Raw genomic sequence first — 20,960 nt, 5'->3', positions numbered from 1 at the left:
TGGTTTCAGGTCTTACATTTAGTCCTTTAAACCCTTTTGAGTTTATTTTTTGTATGATGTAAGAAAGTGGTCCAGTTTTATTCTTTTGCAGGTAGCTGCCCAGTTTTCCCAAAACCATTGGTCAAAGAAACTTTTACCCATTGCATGTTCTTGCCTTCTTTGTCAACTGACATATGACCAGGCGTTTATTTCTGCACTCTTTGTTCTGTTCCACTGATCTATGTGTCTGTTTCTGTGACAGTGCCGCACTGTTTTGCTTACTACAGTTCTGTAGTATGTCTTGAAATCTGGGATTGTGATACTTCCAGTTTCATTTTTCTTTTTCAGGATTGCTTTTGCTATTCAGGGTCTTTTGTGATTCTATACAAACTGTAGGACCGTTTATTCTAGTTCTGAGAAAAATGCTGTTGGTATTTTGATAAGGATTAAATCTGTAGGTTGCTTTGGCTAGTGTGGACATTTTAACAATACTTGTTCTTCTAATCCATGAGCCTAAAATACCTTTCTATTTATTTGTGTCATCTTCAATTTGTTTCATCAGTGTTTCATAGTACAGGTTTCTCATGTCTTTGGTTTATGCCTTTATACTTTACTATTTTGGTACAGTTGTAAATGGGATAATTTTCTTAATTTCTCTTTCTGCTGCTTTATTATTAGCATATAGAAATGCAGCAGATTTCTGCACACTGATTTTGTATCATGCAACTTTACTGAATTGTCAATTCTAGTAGTTTTTAGGTGGAGTCTTCAGGGTTTTCTATATATTGTATTATGCCATCTGTAAGTAGTGAAAGTTTTAGTTCTTCCTTGCCAGTCTGGATGCCTTTTATTTATTTTTGTTGTTTGATTTTTGTGGCTAGCACTTCTAGTATAAAAGTGGTGATAGTGGACATCCTATTTTATTCAGATTTTCCACCATTGAGAATGATGTTTGCTGTGTTTATTTTTCATATAAGACCTTTATTATGTTGTGGTATATTTCCTATAATTGCCCTTTGTGGATGATTTTTTTTATCATGAATGCGTGTTGCACTTTGTTAAGTCCTTTTCCTACACTGATTGAAATGATCATATATTTTATATCCAATCCTTTGTTGATATGATGTAAACATTGATTGATTTGTGAATATTGAACCACACTTGCAACCACACTGCAATAAATCCTACTTGATTGCAGTGAATAGTTTTTTTAATGTACTGTTGGAATTGGTTACCTAATATTTTGCTGAAGATTTTTTCATTTATGTTCATCAGGGATATTGGCCTCTAGGTCTTTATCTGGTTTTGATATCAGGATAACGCAGGCCATATAGAATTAACGTGGAAGCATTCCTTCTTCCCTCTTCTATTTTTTGGAATAGTTTGGGAAGAATGGTGTTAACTTTTCCTTGAATATTTGGTATAAATCATCTGTGAAGCCGTCTAGTCCTGGACTTTTGTTTGTTGGGAGTTTTTTTATTTTTTATTTTTTATTTTTATTGATTCAACTTCATTGCTCCTAATCAGTCTGTTCAAATTTTCTTCTTGCTTTATTTTTGGGAGGTTACATTATTGAAGCAATTTATCCATTTCTTCTAATCTATCCAATTTGTTGACATACACTTTTTCATATTATTCTCTTATAATATTTTGTATTTCTGTGGTGTTTATTGTTATTTCTCCTTTTTCTTTTCTGATTTTGAGTCTTTATTCATATATATATATATATATATATATATATATATACATATTATTTTTTTTTTTTTGGATTCTGGCTAATGCTATATAAGTTTTGTTAATCTCTTCAAAGAACCAGATTCTGGTTTCTATTGTGAATTCTTTCTTTCTTTTTTTTTTTTTTTTTAGTTTATGTTTCAGTTATTTCTGCTCAAATCTTTATTTTATCCTTCCTTTTACTGGTTTTGGGTTTTATTTGTTCTTCTCTCTCTAGCTCCTTTAGGTGTAAATGTAGGTTGTTTATTTGATGTTCTTCTTGAGATAGGCCTGTATTGCTATAAACTTCCCTCTTTAAAACGGCTTTGCTGTATCCCTAAGATTTTGGACCACTGTGTTCTCATTTTCATTTTTCTCCATGTATTTTTTCCTTTCCTTTTTGATTTCTTGTTTGACCCAGTCATTGTATGTGGCATGTTATATAACCTTTGTGTATTTGTATTCTTTTCAGATTTTACCTAGTTTCATAGTGTTGAGGTTGGAAAAGAAGCTTGGTATGACTTAAGTCTTTTTGAATTTGTCAAGACTTGTTTTGTGACCTGACATGGAATCTGTTCTGAGGATGTTCCATGTGGCCTTGAAAAGAATGTGTATTCTGGGGTTTTAAGACAGAATGTTCTGATATATCAGTTTGATCCATCTGGTCCCTTGTGTCATATGAAGCCACTGTTTTTTTGTTGATTTTCTGCTTGAGTGGTCTGTCCATTGATGTAAGTGGGAAGTTACAGTCCATCACTATTATTGTATCACTGTCAATACCTCCTTTATATTTTTTTAAAAGATGCTTTGTGTATTTGGGTGCTCTTATGTTAGGTGCATAAATATTTATATTTGTTATGTTTTTTGTTGGATTTTCCCCGTCATAGTCATATTATGTCCTTCTTTGGCTTTGTTACAGTCTTTGTTTTAAAGTCTATTTTGTCCAATGTTAAGTATTGTTACCCCAGCTTTCTCTCACATCTATTTGCGTGATAAATGCTCTCTATTCCTTCACTTTCGATCTGCATGTGTCTTTAGGTCTGAAGTGAGTCTTTTGTAGGCAGCATATAGATGGGTCTTGTTTTTATTTTGTTTTTTAAAGGTAAATTCAGATTTATTTACTTATTTATTATTTATTTATTTAGAGCATGAATGGGGGAGAGGGATAAAGAGGGCTTCTCTGTTTTTAGCTGTGGAGAGTCTGTTCTGCCAGTCTTCAGGTCATTTTCTGGGTTATTTACACTGATCTGGGTGTTATCTAGATGTATCCAAGGGACAAGATGAGCTTAGGATCCTCCTACTGCACCATCTTCCCCACAAATCTAATAATTTCTTTATATATTCAACTTTATATGTTCGGCTAACTTTTATCAGCTCTGAGTGTTAAATGTGGCTGATACTGTATCCTACCTTGCTTAGTTTCTCACTCTGTTGTCTTTTATGAAGAACAGAAGTTCCTATTTTAATGTGGCACAATTTAGCTGTTTTTACTTACTCAGCTATAATTGTTTTTATTTGACAATTGTGTTGCTACCATGAAGCAATATTTTCCGGTTTTATCTTGAACATTTTAAAATGATTTTTTTGTCACATGATTTTTTGATCAATCTGGAAATTATTTTAGATAACTGTCCCAAAACCAATCCACTGATATATAATTTTATTTCTATCATGTTTCTATATACATATTCTGATTCTAGATTCTTTATTTATTGTATTCATTTTTCTGTTTTTCTGTAATATTGACTATACGTATTAACTATTATAGCTATTTACTAAAAATTCCATGTATTAGGGCATATTATCCTGACCTAATTTTTTTTCTTCAGGAATAACTGGCCATTTATGGCGCTTTGCTTGCACATATAATTTTCAATGTGTTTATCTAGTTCCATGAAAAACTATTTTGTTGGAAATCTGAATGGAAATACCAAGAATCTCTGGAGCATTTTGGGGGAAAACTGACAAATTTATGATATTGAGTTCCCCCAATCAATACACATGATCACATGATCTAACTTTCCATTTATTTAGGCCATCTTGGGTATCTTTCAACTGTGGTATGAGTTTTCATAAGAGACTTGTATATTGCTTCTAGACTTATTCCTATGCTATATTTTTGCTGTCTTTGTCCATAGTATCCTTTTTTTTTTTAAATAACAATTTCTAAACACTCTTTGCTAGTGTATTAAAGTGACATTAGTACCTTAAGTTTTTTATTCAGCCAGCTTGTTCAACCACTTTATTAATCCCCATTTTTGTAGATTTTTCTGCGTTTTATATTTACTTTAAGGTAAGGATGGTGTCGTAGCACACCCTGGAAAAGGCTGGGAGAAATGTGCAACCAGCTTAGATCTGAGATGTAGGGCGTAAGCTGTAAAACAATAATATAGACAAGTATGAGAACAGTGCACAAGCCACTCAGGCACCCTCAAACTGGGATGTCTCTGAAGGTGCTTGTGTAGAAGACGTCTCAGTGAATTTCTTTAAATTGTCCATTTCTTTGGTCAGTTTTGAATCAAACTATCCAAGTGCTTCTTCCAGAGGTTTATTACTCTCTGCTATCTTCTGGTTCAACAAGTAATGTTGGATAATTAATTAAAAACATACTTTTAACAGTATAAAGAGTAAATGAAATACAATAGAACTTTAAACAAACATTATAAGATAGATACATGATAGCATTTTATATGAATACAAAATGTTTTGAAACCATCCCTATATTAAGTTCATTTTTCTGGAACAGATATTTTTGAGGGCCTGTTATATGTAAGACACTGACGCATTAAGAAAAGTATTTGTTTGGTCATCTCTGTCCTAGGAAAATTAAGAAGACAGTAAGTTCAACTAATCTAAGCCATCAATCTTAGAAACAGAAACAACCCCCACCCCTATCTTTATTCTGTAATGCGTTTTTCACCCTGATTTATTGGATAATTGCCTAATCCATCTTGAATATGTAGACAAGAATTCATCAACCTGAAGTACTTAAATGTATTCATCTTTGAAGGAAAATTCCAACTAGCTAACCATTATGTCCTAATTCATTAGTTATGGTCATCACTCAACACTTTCTAAGGAAAAGCCACACAAAGAAAATATTCATGAGAATTCTTTTTCTTACTCATTGAAAATTCTCTTATCTTTTAATTCATATATAAAACATGAAAATACTATCATAATGTGTAGTCAACCCAGAACCAGAGCGTTCTAGGGATATAATTTCTGGCTCTACCTCTTATAACAAGTGAATTCCTGTAAGCCTAAGAAACCCTGTGTATAGTATGGGGCTTCAGTAATTATTATCTTCTCACTTTCCCTCTCCGTTCTTCCTTTTACTTGGGGGTGGAGGTGGGGAATAGCTTTCAGAGGAGGTAATACTGTGAAGACTCAATTAGATGCTAGGTATTAAAATATTTGAGATGTTAAATATACTTCCATTTAGTTCCATATTTATTTGAGTTATTCAAGTCTTTTATACTTGTGACCTTTGCTAGTAATACTGGAATATGCTTATATATAATAAATGCAAGCAGTACTGAAAGATATTTGGCCAAAGTGCAGATCTCCCCTGTTACCACCCAGGCCTATTTCCTACCTGAGAGATCATGAAAGCACTGCACTTTGTAACCTTTAGATATTTTTCTATGTATTTACATGCACTGGTACATAAACAGATAAAAAGAATGTATAGAATATATAGTTTATGTTGTTTAATAGAAATGGAATGACATATAGTTTATGTTGTTTAATAGAAATGGAATGACAAATATTTCTGTAAAGTTATTTTATCATCATAATAGGCCTTAAAGATGTTGCCATGTTTATATTTTCAGATCTGTACCATTCACCTGCTACAGAATAGTTTTTTTATATACCTTGGGATATTATCTAACCATTCACTTTTTGATGAAAATTTATAATGTTTTCTCACACACACACACACACACACACACACACACACACACATTTAGATCATCCTGCAGTGAATATCCCTATACGTGCTTCCTTTTAAAGTAGTGAGCAAGTACCAGAGAAGATACTTGTACATTCTGTTTTCCCAAAGGGAAAATAAATGCTGCCAAGACCTCCCCACTTACCCAGTTTTACAGTAGCAGAATCAGAGACTCATGGTCAAGCAGAAATTGCTTAATTACTTTTTCCCTCAATCCATAACGCACATCTAAAAGATTCCTTTAATTTCGATTATATATTTCTCAGTATGACACTCTAGTAAATTCTTATGCCCAACTATTCTGTATTTTCCCATTTCACTCACCTCTGTCAGAATCCTCAAGTTTCATTCTCTGGATTAGCTGTGATTTCTGGTAGACAAGAGTTATTCAATAGGTGATAAAATTCAAAGATGTACATAGTAGAAAAATTGGCTGAATGCAGGTTAGCTGAAAACAAACTATTCAAATCAATAACTTGTTAAAAAATGGATATGTGCCAGAACTGTGAAAAATGAACACATATAGGAACTGATTTTTCAATATTTTGCTGCATATTGTACAACTATCACTAACCTTTTTAATATTTGTAAAAACCCTTTTTTAAAATGCAAAGTGTTTGTATTATATATTGTATAAATATGTCTTACTTGCCAGTATAAATGAGATCATAACATTATTTTGTAACTTACCATTATTTAGGCTATTTTTGTTTGTGGAAACTTTGAGTTTTTTGCCATGTTAGAATTTTGTAAGTATCTTTTTCTAATATTTCAGTACCAACTATCAAGAAATTATTCTGATATTGCTTGCTAATTTACCTATTTTTACCTGTATTTTTAATTCATTCTTAGGCAATTATGCCTACTCTTTGACTTTTGATAGAGAAATGTTAGAGACGTGCAAATGTCAAACTAAAATGGTGAAAGAAAGAAAGAGAGAAAGGGAAGAAAGGAAGAAAAGGAAGGAAGAAAAGAAAGAAAGAGAAAAGAAAGAATTAAGCATACAACTCTTGATCTTGGCTCAGGCATAAACTCGTGGTTGTGAGACTGAGCCTAGGGTCAGGTTTTGTGCTTACAGTGCAGTGTCTGCATAGGATTCTCTCTCTCTCTCTCTCTCTCTGTTTCTCTCTGCCCCTCCCCTGTTCATGTGCATGTGTGCTCTCTCTCAAAATAAAAAAATAAACTTAAAGAAAAAAGAAAGCAAGTTCTTTTCCATTTTACTCTTGGACAAAAATGAAAATATATCCAGACAGGCAGAATAGGCATAATTGTTTTGGAATTGACATTTTTAAAGTAGAAAAACCCATCCTTCAAAGTTTCAGTTCTTTTTTTCTTAATGATTATTTGCTCCTCTTTCTACTTTTCCATTTTGGAAGAGATAGTTGTTTTATTTTAAAATTAAAAATATATGATTAATAAAAAGGGAGCAAAAAAAACCTCTAGAATTTTACCTTTCCAAACCATCCATTAACCTTTTTATTATCTGTACCTATCCTTTCTAAAGTATAAACTATGCTTAGTATATGTTACATAAATCTGTGAGTCTTATCTGTCAGCAGAAGTGAGATTGTATCTTTATTTTGTAACTTAAGATAATTTACTTAGGCAACTTTAAATGTTAGGTACTTATTTTATTCCAACATCTTTATATCTTAACTGAATATGTAGGAATAATTTCTATATCAGTTATAAGTGTAAAAACAAAAAGGTAAGAATAAAAGAAATAATTGGTTAAACACAAAAAGAACGTGACTGAACATTCTATTAGGTAATAAAAAGCAAAAGTAGAAGACTACCTACATATTGAAAGAGAATATGTAATGATGTATGAAGGTCTTCAAAGTGTCCCATGGTCTACCAAGATGACCCCTACTAGAAAAACCAGTGTCTAGGAATTTTCATTTAAACCCCATCATCATTTCAGTCAAAATAACCTGTTGACCAAGTTGTTTTCAGCTAAATTGCTTTCAACAAATTATGTTCTATGAAATTACATTTGTTCAAATTATTTTTCTAATTTTTTTTTCTTTTTAGTGGTTGTCAAATCCTATGCTACTATCAAGGACAGAACAAGAAATCTAGAAGCAATTTTTGTTCTTTGTCCTAGAAGCATGCTAGTTCTTTTCTCTAGCTAAGTCTCTGTTGGTATTTCTCTCTCATTCTCTCTCTCTCTCGTCATCTTTATCCTTGTAGTTCATGATGACTCAATCCCTATCCAGGGTCATGTGGTTCTTTCTGTGAATGGGGAGACCCTTAGGAAGAGGACCTTCCTCACACCATATCTTCAGAAATACTGTAGAGTGATGATTTTTTGACCATATCACATCTACCTCCAACCTTCAGTTTATCTTCTAGTTTAGAGGCATTCCTTTCAGTAATTTTGAAGTAAATTTCATGTATCATCTTTTTGCCTCTTCTTATCAGATGAAGTCTAAACATTTCCAGTAAATTCTTGAATGAAACTTCCGATGCTGTATAACCAGTGAACAAAACGAGGCTACTCCATGGTGCGTTGCAGAATTTTATGATAGCGCGCTTTCTCCACATATACGCAGACTTCTCCATCCTTACAGCTTCATCCGCTCATTCCCAGAGCGATCTGCACAATGTTATTCTCACGATAGCAATGTGATAGAAAAAACAAGTTATTCACAGCTTTTCTCCTCTGAATTCCAGGGGTTCTTATTTCAAAGGTCATTTATTGGCCTCTTCACTATGGTCCCAGATCGAAATAGCAGGCCCCAAATCCCAGTAGTGTCTCAGTGGCTGCCCAGGGCAAGACTGGTGTAGTATGGTAGTCTGGAAGAGACGTGTTGGACATGGTTCATGATAGCGTGTTGAGTGAGGGATAAGAAAGAAGTAGGAACAAGTGAGAAAATACAGAATGGCATGAAGGAATAGGAAAATTTTTATTTTATTGTATGTATGCATAGTGTTCTTAAATGTATGATACAGAAAGAGGACATTTGATCTAGAAAGCAGGTAATGTTAAACTTCCTGTGTCGTGCACAGAGCAGAATGCCTGGGCCAGACTTGTTAAGAAGTTGGAAAGCAAAGATGATGCCTCAAAGCTTCTAGAGTCAGAACTGTGTTTCCTTTTAATGTGACTCTGCAGAGACTGGGTGTCTGTGGGGACGTAGCTTATGTATAGGTTCGCCTGGTCAAGAGCTGAATAACATGTCCTGACCATTTTCACACAAGTGAAATTAGAATAAAAATTGTCCTCAGGGAGTCAGGTGGCTCAGTCACTTAGGCATTCAACTTCAGCATCCAACTTCAGCTTGGGTCATGATCTCTCAGTGGGTGAGTTTGAGCCCTGCGTCAGGCTTTGTATCAAAAGCTGAGACTGGAGCCTGCTTCAGAGTCTGTGTCTCCCTCTCTCTTTCTGCCCCTCCCCACTTAAACTTTGTCTCTTTCTCAAAAAAAAAAAAATAAAATAAAATATAAAAGCCACTGTCACCTGATGACCGGCCCCTAGGGAACACTCCAGTACTAAGCGGCAAGTGTGGCTCCCTTGCTGTAAGTTTTGCTCCACCCACCTACCTGAAATTTGCACAGCAATCATCGACTATATTCTATCTCAAAGTCCTCTTAACTCTATGTAATCCCTATCATATTTTGCATTAATCCATTATAGCCTGACCACAGCACACTCAGCATCTCATTTGACTATGGAACACAAATCTGTCATCTGAGTAATACTAAAGTCTTGCCATTACAATGCTGGTTACAGTATTTATGAAATTGCATGGTTCTGAAGAGAAAGCCTGAGAAAACACAATCCATCTACAAACTCCTTTGGGTCTCATGGCATCCTTTTACCACCACTATGCCAGGAGCACCAAACCCCCACTGGCAGGGGAGTGAAGTGGGTAACGCTGGAAATATAGCAGATGTTTCATTCAAATGCTATGATAGTGGCAGCAAGATTTTGCACATAATTTAAAAGAAACTCGGGGGATGGGTTATATAGGTGATGGGGATTAAGGAGGGCGCTTGTTGTGAAGACCACCACATGATGTATGGACATGTTGAATCACGATATTGTAAACCTGAAACATACATTACACTCTATGTTAGCCAACTGGAAGTTATGTAGAAACTTAGAGGAAGAAGACTAGTTTCAAGAATTCACCTGGACCTGCTAGGTAATCTCCTTGTGTTTCTCACTTTCTTGCCACTCTTGTCTGTTATTATCCCTCAGAAGGACAGCCTTGTGTTGACACTTACTTGATTTGCCATTTCCTGTCTTGTGAAGATGGGACAGGCCCCTAACTCTGTGTTTCCTCTAAGTCTACCTGTTTAGCTCACTGTTCACATTCCTGGCACCCAGAACAATGTTTGGTATGTCATATGTGTACACATGTGGCCTTCTGTATCTTTTTCAGTCCCGACAGCTTAAACTGTGCCCCTTAAGGACGCATAAAGGATCTGCACTGACTTGAATCATCAGAGGAGAGAATCTGTTCAGAATAGTCAAGTTAAAGATAGGAAAAAGAACAACTTTTAAAAGAGCAAAGAATCCTTTTAAGAAAAATGGCTAAGAACCAAATGATGTTTTGTAATTCTTCGCAGTGTTCTAGGAACTGAAGTTTAGGAAGAAACCAAAATTGTGTTTTTGAAAATACAAATATTTAATTTATTTGTTTGACAGTTCTAATTATGTGCCTGGCCATGTTCTAAGCACTGGACACAGGTGAAATGAAGAGATTGAGTGTCTTTCATACAGTACATTATTTAAAAAGTGGAAGACAAAACAGATATGTAAACAAACAAGACCACTTCTCATGGTAGTAGTTGCTATGAAGTGGTGAAAAGGGTAACTGGGTAAAGCGTTTCTAAGAACCTAGGCTACCTCTATTTGTGTGGTCAGGAAAGGCCAGTCTGAGGATATTTTAGTTGAGAAATAGTGAGAAGCAGCGAGCTATGTGCAGACCCGAGAGATCATTCCAGGCACAGAAAAAGGAGCGAGTTCAGAGGCCCCGAGGCAGGAGGGAGCCCAGCATGTTCCAGCGGCAGACCCAGGAGATGAAGTGACAGAAGGTAAGGGCACCAAGTAGGCAAAAGTCTGACAGGTCACGTAAGGAAGCGTATGTTGTAGAAAGGAACATTTCATCCTAACTTCAAAAAGAAGTCATTAGAAGGTTTTTAAGTGAAGACTATTATGCTCTGATTTACACGTTTAAAGATCAGTGAGGTTGCTGTTGAAAAGACTCAGTGGGCCTTGTCAGTCTGCACCCCAAAGTCTATGCCCAATAGTGTGAGATTCCCTAATAGCTATCCAGCTGCACAGGAGAATTGTGATGAATGAGAGAAACTCTCATTTGAGTTAGCTGGACATTTTAAAAACACATACAGAAATGTAAGGAAAAGGCAGACACCTCCATAGAAAACTTCGATAGTGTATTTCCAATAAATGGATGGCACTTCACAGAAATGGATATCCAAATGACCAATATATATATATATGGAAAAATGCTGTACATCATCTGTTGTCAGAGAAATCCAAATTAAAACCATAGTAAGTATCACTATTCACCCATCAGAATTGCTAAACAAACAGAACAACAAAAACAACAGTAAAAGCCCCTCTCAAGCATGGGAGTATTTAGAATTCTCACACAGGGCTGTACACTCCTTTGGGAGATTTGGCAGTACCTGTGAGGTATGCTGGAGCAGACTCACCTGGCTCGTGAGACTGGGCAGGGAGTGACTGAAACTGACAAAGGGAGAATATTTACACCACAGAAATTGACAAATGCCACAAGTCAGAGTTTGCTTGTTTCCCCCACCCCAGAGACCTAGTTGTTAAACATTCAGTACATCATTGACTAAAGTTAAGCACACAGATTACTGACTGGGAAACTACTCATATGCTTGATCCAGGAATTTCTATCTTTGATAAAGTGTGGGGTAGTCATAAAATGGAATGCTATGTAGCGAAGAATAGCAAGAGGCAATGGGTTTTACAAAGGTAATACGGAGGAAAATAAGCCAGAAAAAGAAGAGCATATAATGTAGACTTCTGTGTACATAAAATTCAAACTTAGCCTGAACTGATCTGTGGTGTTCTGTCTGTAGGAGTCGGAAGAGGAGATGGTGGTGACTGATGGTGGGAGAAAGTGTTCCAACTATGTTTTCTTTCCTGATATGTGTGCTAATCACGTGGGTGTGTCGCGTTGTGAAAATATATGGAGCTTACTCCTAGGCCTTGGGTGCTTCTGTATATGTATGCTTCCTTCAGTAATTTTTTAAAATAGTAAATTAAAGAAACTCACATATCTAGTAATGCTCACTTACATATTATTATAGGTAAAGCAACTAAGTTTCTTTATTTCAAATCTCTGGGCAGAATATTTAACAATTTTCATATTGGTTGAGAAAAATAATTTATAACTCATCCTTAAATATTAAATATTTAAAAAATGGGACGCCTGAGTGGCTCAGTTAGTTAAGCATCTGACTTTGGCTCAGGTCATGATCTCATGATTCGTGAGTTCAAGCCCCGCGTCGGGCTCTGTGCTGGCAGCTCAGAGCCTGGAGCCTGCTTCGGATTCCGTGTCTCCCTCTTTCTCTGCCCCTCCCCCACTCATTCTCAATCCCCCCGCCTCTCAAAACTATAAATAAACATTAAAGAAAATAAAAAATTCTCTAATTTGGGTAGCGCAACTCTTATTATATTTGGTGTTACTGTGATTAGAGAAGGAAAATCCCTAGAATCTTGGTTTTCACTTCTCTCTTGTATATGAGCCCCAGGGGGACTTGTTATGAATTCAGATACCTGAGGCTGCACCACAGAAACTAATTCACGAGGTTTGTGGGGCCCACATATCTGCATTTTAATAACCATCTCATGTAATCTGAAGCAGGTAAATGCATGGGGTAGGGGGGGCTTTGAAAAAACTGGTCTAGATGGTTAATGTTTACCCCAGGACCATCTAGAGAGGGCGAGACAGAAAAAGAGAGAGACAGAGGGAATACTGTATTTTGTTCTGGTGGGTAGTCGCCAGTGAAATTGAGTCCCAGTGTTAAGATAAATGATCAAAAAATTGTAAGGTCTCACACTTGAAAAGTTGTACACTTAAATGTTTATGCAGTTGAAATTATCCTGGGATAAAAAGAATTATTAAAATATATTTTCATGTAAATTTTGAAAGATATATCATGATGGTAGGATAGTACAGGAATTACCAAGTATAAAGACAAACAAACATATAAATTGTTAGGGATATTTATTTATAATTTTTGGTTAAAAAAACTTACTTTAACTCATTTTCAGTGGACAAAATACACCTTAGAAGACGGTAAATTAAGCCTAGCGACCTCAGAATTATTCATAACCATGGTGGGAAAATGTTATTACAGTTTATTTTTCTCTATAGATGACACTCTCATGTCACAAGGAGTTGCCCACAATTCTGTTTTGATGTAAGGAAGTAAGTGCAGTATTATTAAGAAAAGTAAAGTATCATCAAAGGAAACACAGCCAATGAAAGTTTAAATATATAAAAATGGAACTAATTCTGGTAAATTTTATAGGGTAATGACACATATAAATGGCAGGATGTATGACAAATATAGCTGATAAAAGGTTGATCTCCGACGTGCACACATTCACACACAAATGTATGAAGTCACCAAGCACAATCTGTTGAATAAGTAGTTGTTATAATTCAAAACAAAACAAAACAAACTTACCTATAAGGAAATAGAAATCACAAAAAATTTTGTTAAAAACACAAAAACAATTTTGTTATCATTACGTAAGACTTCAAAAATTAATTGCGGTGCTGCCTAACCATATAGTGCTCTGTACGGCTCATTCCTCCCTCAGAGCAACCTGTTGAAGTGTGATGATAATACTGTTGAGTGTCAGACTACATGCATAATATAATATTTATATTAAATTGATCTATAGAATTATACTAGCATTTAGAATCATAAACATTTTGTGAACTGCAGAAGTCAAATTATGAGTAGAATGAATGAATATTAGCAAGAATTGAAATAGAAATTAATTTTTTGCTTTTCATTGTTCACAAGTGTTTTATTTTTTCATAAAGTTTCTTAAGCATCTTAGGCAATAGATATTTTAAATTCCCCGACACACTTTTTGTCAATAGTAACAGAGGGCTTATCTCATGTAATGAAGGGTTATTTTTGTTTCTCTCTTTCAGTGAGCCCAGAATCAGCTTCCTATGACAGTTATCTATTCATTTCTCTGTGAATGATACAGTCATTCAGATTAACTTTTACTTCTTGTCTTCCTGGCATCCCAACCTAAAATCTAAGGCGATAAGATCACATTTCAGCATTTTCCTTACATTTTATGTAAATGGTTATTTATTTATTTTGAGAGAAAGAGCAGGGGAGGGCTGAGACAGAGAGAGAGAAATAATGCCAAGCAGGCTCTGTGCTGACAGCACATGGGGCCTGAGCCCACAAGCTGTGACATCATGACCTGAGCTGAAAGGAAGTCGGAAACTGAGCCACCCAGGAGCACCAGGATTTTATAGTTAATCAAGGCACATCCTGTTCTCAAAACAGTGAATGATACTCAATATGGGATGCTGTCCACCATTTTCCGGATTTGGGAGTCCCATTCTGCTAGTTCCACCAGATGCGGTGCTCATGCCTTCACTGGACTTACAGACGTATCCACTGACCTGTTGATTACTCTTAAGTTCCCAAAGGAGGGAATAAAGAATATGCCCCTACAAATACAACTATTTGTTCTTGGCTGGGCTTCTGTGACAATCCTGTCTGTTTGCCAAATGTTCGTTCAGCTGGTCAGCTGTGGAAGCCTCAAGAACTGTACCTGTTCTTTTCCTTGAGGCCTAAAGCAGAGCTAACAAATCTAAGCTCCTCCTTCCCAGTACTTGTACCCCAATGGTGCTTTTCCAAATTCTCCATAAGAAGCCTCAAAAGTAAAGGAAAAAATTTTTTTATAATGTATGATCTCAGGAGAGCCTAGATGGCTCAGTCGGTTGTGTCCCGACTCTTGGTTTTGGTTTACTCGAGTTCGAGCCCTGCATCAGGCTCTGCACTGACAGCATGCAGCCTGCTTGTGATTCTCCGTCTCTCTCTCTCTCTCTCATAAATAAACTTTTTAAAAATAAAAACAAAAATCAAATGTATGATCTCAGACATTCTTTCAAATTCTTTCATTGTTGCCTAATGACCTGGGTCTCTCCAAGGGCAGAGTCAAAATAGGACATTGTCCAATGACCAGACTACATAATATTAGCATTTAACTCACCCTGAAGATATACTTGTGGAGAGAAAAAGAATGGTCAATATTTGAAGTCTGAAAAATATTTTCTGAACGTATGTGTAATAATGCCTGTTTACTAGCTGAGCCACATGTCTGAGTTTTTTCCTAGTATTTTACTTTCCCCCTTTACTTGTGAAGACAAAGATATTTAAATACTTTTTTCTTTAATGTTTATTTATGAGGGAGAGAGAGAGAGAGAGAGAGGGAGCGCACAAGCAGGGGAGAGAAAGGAGGCAACACAGAATCCAGAGCAAGTTCCAGGTTCAGAACTGTCAGCACAGAGCCAGATGTGGGGCTGGAACCCATGAACCATGAGGTCATGACCTGAGCCAAAGTTGGACACTCAACCAGCTGAGCCACCCAGGTGCCCCCATATTTAAATAGTTTCTTAATGTGCTCTAGTTTATTAAGAAATGTTTAGACTTGAGTAAGGGGGGAGGAGGTAAAAAACAATATTGTAAAATATCTCATTGGGAAAGTCACCTAGAGAAAGAAATATAAAATACAGATGGAAATAACATTTATTTGAAAATTTTAAAAAACTTTCATCATTGTTTCCAGACCATTATATTGCTCAACTACATAATTTCTGTTGGAACATAAGGAAGTGGACAAGCAGAGGGAAAACTTGAAAGGTAAGTTATAAATTTGCACCAGTAGTTTTCAAGAAGAAATTAATTATGTCTCTCTTAATAGAGGGATAATAAGGAGAACTAGAAGTCTACAGAAGATAGAGAAAAAGGCTATAAAATTTTTGATACTCGAATAAGGTATTTTTAACTCCCACAGGAAGAGCCAGTGACAAGTACCATAAAATCAGTATGACCCAGTAAAGACTAGGGATGAGTTAATTTTACTCAAGAATGAGAAAAAACCAGGATGAATAATAATTGAAGATTAGGGGAAAATGTATTTAATCACACTTAACGTAAAAAAAAATCTAACCTAAATTATATATTATTCATTTAAATGCACATTATATAAATGCACTAGATAGTAATTCTAGTAGACACTAACTATAGCTTTTTAAGCACTCTTGGTATTTTAAAAGAATAGAAAATGAGCATTGCTTTAAATCTCTCTCCTTCCCTATGCCCTTTACAGGGTAAGAAATTCCCCTTACACCAAGGAGGGCTATGCCAGGCTTTAGGGGTACAATGGTAACTCAGCTGACCCAGGATTGGGTCAGTTATAAGACAGAGTGGGGAATGTAAGGAAGCAGGTTTGAGACAATAGAAGGGCACACATTTCCCAAGGCAAGGGGGACCACCCTTGTAGTACCCTTAACATTCCTAAGGGCAGGCCTAGAAATAGAAGCTATAGGTAATCAGTTATTGCTTAAGGCTAGTTACACCCTATGTGAGGGTCCTGGGTCCTGGGTCTACTCTGTGATTGGTTAACACTCTGTTGTAATTGGATAAACCTGCTGTCAATAATATTGTATAATAATAATTGGATCACTGTACCTATGTCACAATTTCCTGTAACTCCCCCTTCCCAAACTCATAAAAGCCCTGCCCCACCTTTGTTCGGGGCTCTCAGCATGGATCCACCACGCTGGTAAAGTCTGTGAGCCCGAGCTTAGGCCCTGGCGAGCCTAAACCTGTAATAAAGCCCTTTGCTTTTGCTAAATAAATAAATAAATAAATAAATAAATAAATAAATCTCTCAGTCATTCTTATAGAAAGTCTAGAGGTTAATATGAGGACTTAGTCATACACCTGGTAGACAAATATAGAAATATGAAATATACTTCCCAGAAGATAATTTTTTAAGTCCTTGAGTTGCAGCCTACAAAATACGTAAAGATATATATTTTTAAAAATACCAGTATAGAGGCACCTGGGTGGCTCAGTCAGTTAAGTGTCTGACTCTTACTTTCAGCTCGGGTCATGATCCATGAGCCCACATCAGGCCTTGCTGGGCGTAGAGCTTGCTTAAGATTCTCTGTCTCCCTCTGCCTCTCCCCCACTTGCAGTCTCTCTCTCTCTCTCAAAATAAATACATAAAGTAAAATATAAAAATATCAGTGTAAATATATCCAAGCTGCTCTTCAAATTTTTAGCTAGGTCAATTTTACCAACTGATAACTCTGGAAAACTTAGAGAAGTTTACCCAGTATTTGCTATTATTATGTTTCTTCATCTTTGAAGCAGATTTTCAGTGAATAATATTCTAAGCTTTATGTCAGATTGGGAGAAAGTTGGTTTCATTCTTGAACTTCCCTGAATGGATTCAGATGTTACGATCTTTATTTATTTTTTCATTGTTGGGACCAGAGAAAATCAGAAATATGTTCTCTGTGACCAATTTATGTCTTTCCAACTTCTATTTTTAATAATGTTTATTAAATACTAAATAATAACTGGCCTTCTGGTGTGCTTCCACGTACGTGTAGGGGCTGTTTCTCCACTTTGCAGCCATTCTGCGTGTCCAGGGTGCCCCACGCTTCTGTCTGTGTAGCTTCTATTTGCGGCAGCTGGAGTCCTAGCATTAGAGCCAAAGCCTTGTGTTCAGAGAAAGGTCAACCAGCAGTAAGTGTATTTGCCTTGTGATGTGACTTCCTTATAGAAGAATCCGTCTTCTCTCAGAGAACATAGCCTACGCACACAGCACTACCCATTTGCTGCTTTCAGAGGATAAAATCGTGTGAGGTAATCCACACAGTCCCCTGTGTATCTTGAATCCATTCTTCTACTCAAATACTCATGCTTTCATATTTACTGTTAACTCTTTGGTTTATAGATTGTAATTTCTGCCATGAAGATACCAAAGACGGAATTTCTCCAGCACTTTGGACTCTGGTTAGGGTGTTAGGACTCTCTTCATAGCTGAATTGTGAAAATATTATTTGCAGGTTTATATTGAACTTTGAGTACTGTGGGGTCTTAGTAATCAAAATTATGTACCCCATGGCCTGACCAGAGAATTTAGTGGCTTTCTTTTATTTTTTCAATTTTAAATCCGTTTAATAAAAAAATGCACATTTATTAGTTACCATTAATAACAGTGACTGAATATATTTGGAATATTTCTTCTAGATTGTTTTAAACAAGATTTTCTTGCAGCTTAAAACCAGACAAAATTCTAATCCAATTCCATTTCTTGTATTTATTAACAGTTGAATCTGAAGTGTTCTTTAAACTCTCTCACTTTCTTTTTTTAAAGTTTTTATTTAAACTCCTCCCTTTATTTTCTCAGTACTGAGTACAATACCAATGTTTTGGCTCTTACAAAGATTGAGTGAGAGGCTAAGCTCAGTAAATACCACTTCCCTTAATCTAATATTTCTCATAATTAAAAATTTTGAGATAATCACAGATTCCCATCAAGTTGTTAAAAAATGATGAGAAATTTCCATATACCCTTCAGCCAGTTTCCCTCAATGGAAACACTATAGTACAACATCACAGTCAGTTTATAACATTGATGCAATTTATTGCTCTTGTTCAGATTTCCCCAAGTTTATCTGTACTTCTGTGACTGTGTTTAGATTTGTATTTAAAAATAATTCAACCAACTTGGGCTCAGGTCATGATCTCACAGTTTGTGGGTTCAAGCCCTGTGTCGGGTGCTGTGTAGACAGCTCAGAGCCTGGAGCTTGTTTCGGATTCTCTCTGCCTCTTCCTACCTCCCTCTGTCTCTCTCTCTCTCTCTCCAAAAGAAATAAACATTTAAAAAATATTTAAAAATAATTTAAAACTTAGAAAAAGGTTAAAAGAACAGTCCCAAGAGCTTTATTTTTCTTTTTCCTAAGTCATTTTGTGGTAAGGTGCTGACTTGTTGTTTTATCACCTCCTACATATGAATTTCCCACAGAGACCTCATTCTAACCTGAGATATAGCCATCAAAATTAAGACTCTAAAATAGGTCCATTGCTACCATTTAATCCATAGACCTTATTGAATTTTCACCATTTTCCAATAATAGTCTTTATAGAAAAAGATCCAGTTCCGTTTAGTTGGCATTTAGTCTGTTCAGTCCTCTTCACCTTGGATCCATTCCTTCATCTTTACTTGGCTTGCATAACTTGAATTTTTAACAATTATAGGCCAGTTGTTTTGTAGTATGTTTCTCAATTTAAGTTTGTCTGATTTTTCTTCATATCTAAATTTAAGCTAAATATTCTGATATTCTGAAATATCAGAAAAAAATGATATACCATTATTCTCATTGCACCTCATCAAGTTATAAGCAAATTCAATTTGTGCCATTACTGGTGATATTAAACTTAACCACTTGATTAAGACAGTTTCCTGCAGGTTTCTCCATTGTAAAGATTCTCTGTTTTACCCTTCTAATTGTTAAGTGTTTTGTGCAGAAGTTCACCAAATCTATGTAAAATTCCTGTATATCATCTAACTTCCACCCAAGTGCTTGACATGCATTGATATTTTTGCCAGATTTACTTATTACCGTGATGGTGGTTCTTTCTGTATTTATCAAGTGGCTTTTGACTATTAAGAAAATCTTTCACGTCTCATTCCTTCATGTCTGCATGGACTTAATGGATTTCTTTTATTCAATTGGTTATAATCTGTTACTATTTATTTTGATGTTTAAATATTCTAGATTAGACTAGAAGATTCTCACACTGGTTCATGTGTCCTTTTGACATTGGCTTCATCGTTTTTGAAACATTCCTTATTTTCTGGCACAACAAAATGTTCCTCGTTCATCTCTTTTTTTCTCTTCCCCAGCTGAGGAATTAGAAATTTCTCCAAGGTACCCTAGTTTCTTTTAGTGGAAAATGGTATTTATAAAGTAAGAGCTAAGTGAAAGATACGCTTATTGCCCATGGGATACATATAATATAACATATACACACATAATATAATATGATATAACATAATACATATATTATCTGTGTATATATCTATATCCATATCTATCTATGATCTATCAGTTGAAAACTGTGAATTCACATTAATATTTCCATCTTCAATCCAACATTGCAGTGCAGAAGCTTTTTATCTTGATGATAATTTGCACTGCAAATCTATAGTATTATAGTTTATAGTACTGTATTGTACACTGGAAATTTGCACAGAGAGTAGATTTCAGGTGACCTCACAGCAACAACTAAAAATGCTAACTCTCTGAGGAGATGGATATGTGAATTAACCTGACTCTAGTAGCCATTTTACTATATATGGATTTCAAAACATCATGTCATACACCTTACATACATACAATCTTTATGCAAAAAATAAAATAAAAATAGAACTACCATGTGAAGTAGTAATCCCACTTCTGGATATTTACCCAAAAGAATCAAAATCAAGGTCTTGAAGAGATATTAGTGTTCCTGTGTTCACTGCAGCACTAATCACAACAGCTGTGGAAACAACTTAAAAATCCACCAGCAGATGAATGGATAAAGAAACGGTGGTATATACACATAGTGGGATACTACTCAGCCTTGAAAAGTCAGAGACTCTGCAATATGTGACAGTGTTGACGAACTATGAGGACGCTATGCCAAGTCAAATAAGCCAGTCACAGAAAGACATCCTGAATGATGTCACTTATACGAGATATCTGAAATAGTCAACTTCGTAGAATCAAAGACTGGAATGGTGGTTGCCAGACTCTGGGCAATGGTACGGAAATTGGGAGTTAACTAGCAGTGGCTATAAAGTTTCAGTTAAGCAAGATGAATACACTCTAGAGATCAGCTGTACAACATCGTGCTTATAGTCAGTAATACAGTGTACATTTAATAAAAGTTTTAAGAGGTAGATCCATGTTGTATTCCTTCCACCGTAAAACTTAAAAATTAATTTCAAGAATAAGACCATTCTAAGCTTAGTGTCCAGCACAGGCCTGGATGAATTGAAGACAAGGTTACAAATATTTGATGAATAAGAAAAAATTAAAAAATAAGCCAAGGGATTTATTCATCGCCCCTCCCAGTAAGATCGGACAGGGAAATTGTTCTCCGTTCAACTGGCATTGTGCTTGTATCAAGGAGAAAGTGTGGTAAAGGAAAATGTTAATGTAGGATATGTAAAACAGGCCCTGAGAAGTTTACAGAG

At 35.6% G+C, this 20,960-nt stretch overlaps 1 long non-coding RNA gene across 3 annotated transcripts in view; it reads left to right on the top strand.

Moving 5' to 3' along the window:
* The window catches only part of LOC115285728, a 167,774-nt gene that overhangs the window by 10,867 nt on the left and 135,947 nt on the right, over positions 1–20,960 (top strand). For all 3 annotated transcript variants that reach the window (XR_003905687.1, XR_003905699.1, XR_003905677.1), the window contains exon 2: positions 15,483–15,556. This is a non-coding gene — a long non-coding RNA (uncharacterized LOC115285728). The remainder of the gene's footprint in view (positions 1–15,482; positions 15,557–20,960) is intronic.

This window comes from Suricata suricatta, chromosome 1 (genome assembly GCF_006229205.1).
Source record: "Suricata suricatta isolate VVHF042 chromosome 1, meerkat_22Aug2017_6uvM2_HiC, whole genome shotgun sequence".
Taxonomy (NCBI): Eukaryota; Metazoa; Chordata; class Mammalia; order Carnivora; family Herpestidae; genus Suricata; species Suricata suricatta.
This window is presented reverse-complemented; position numbering and strand designations above follow the sequence as displayed.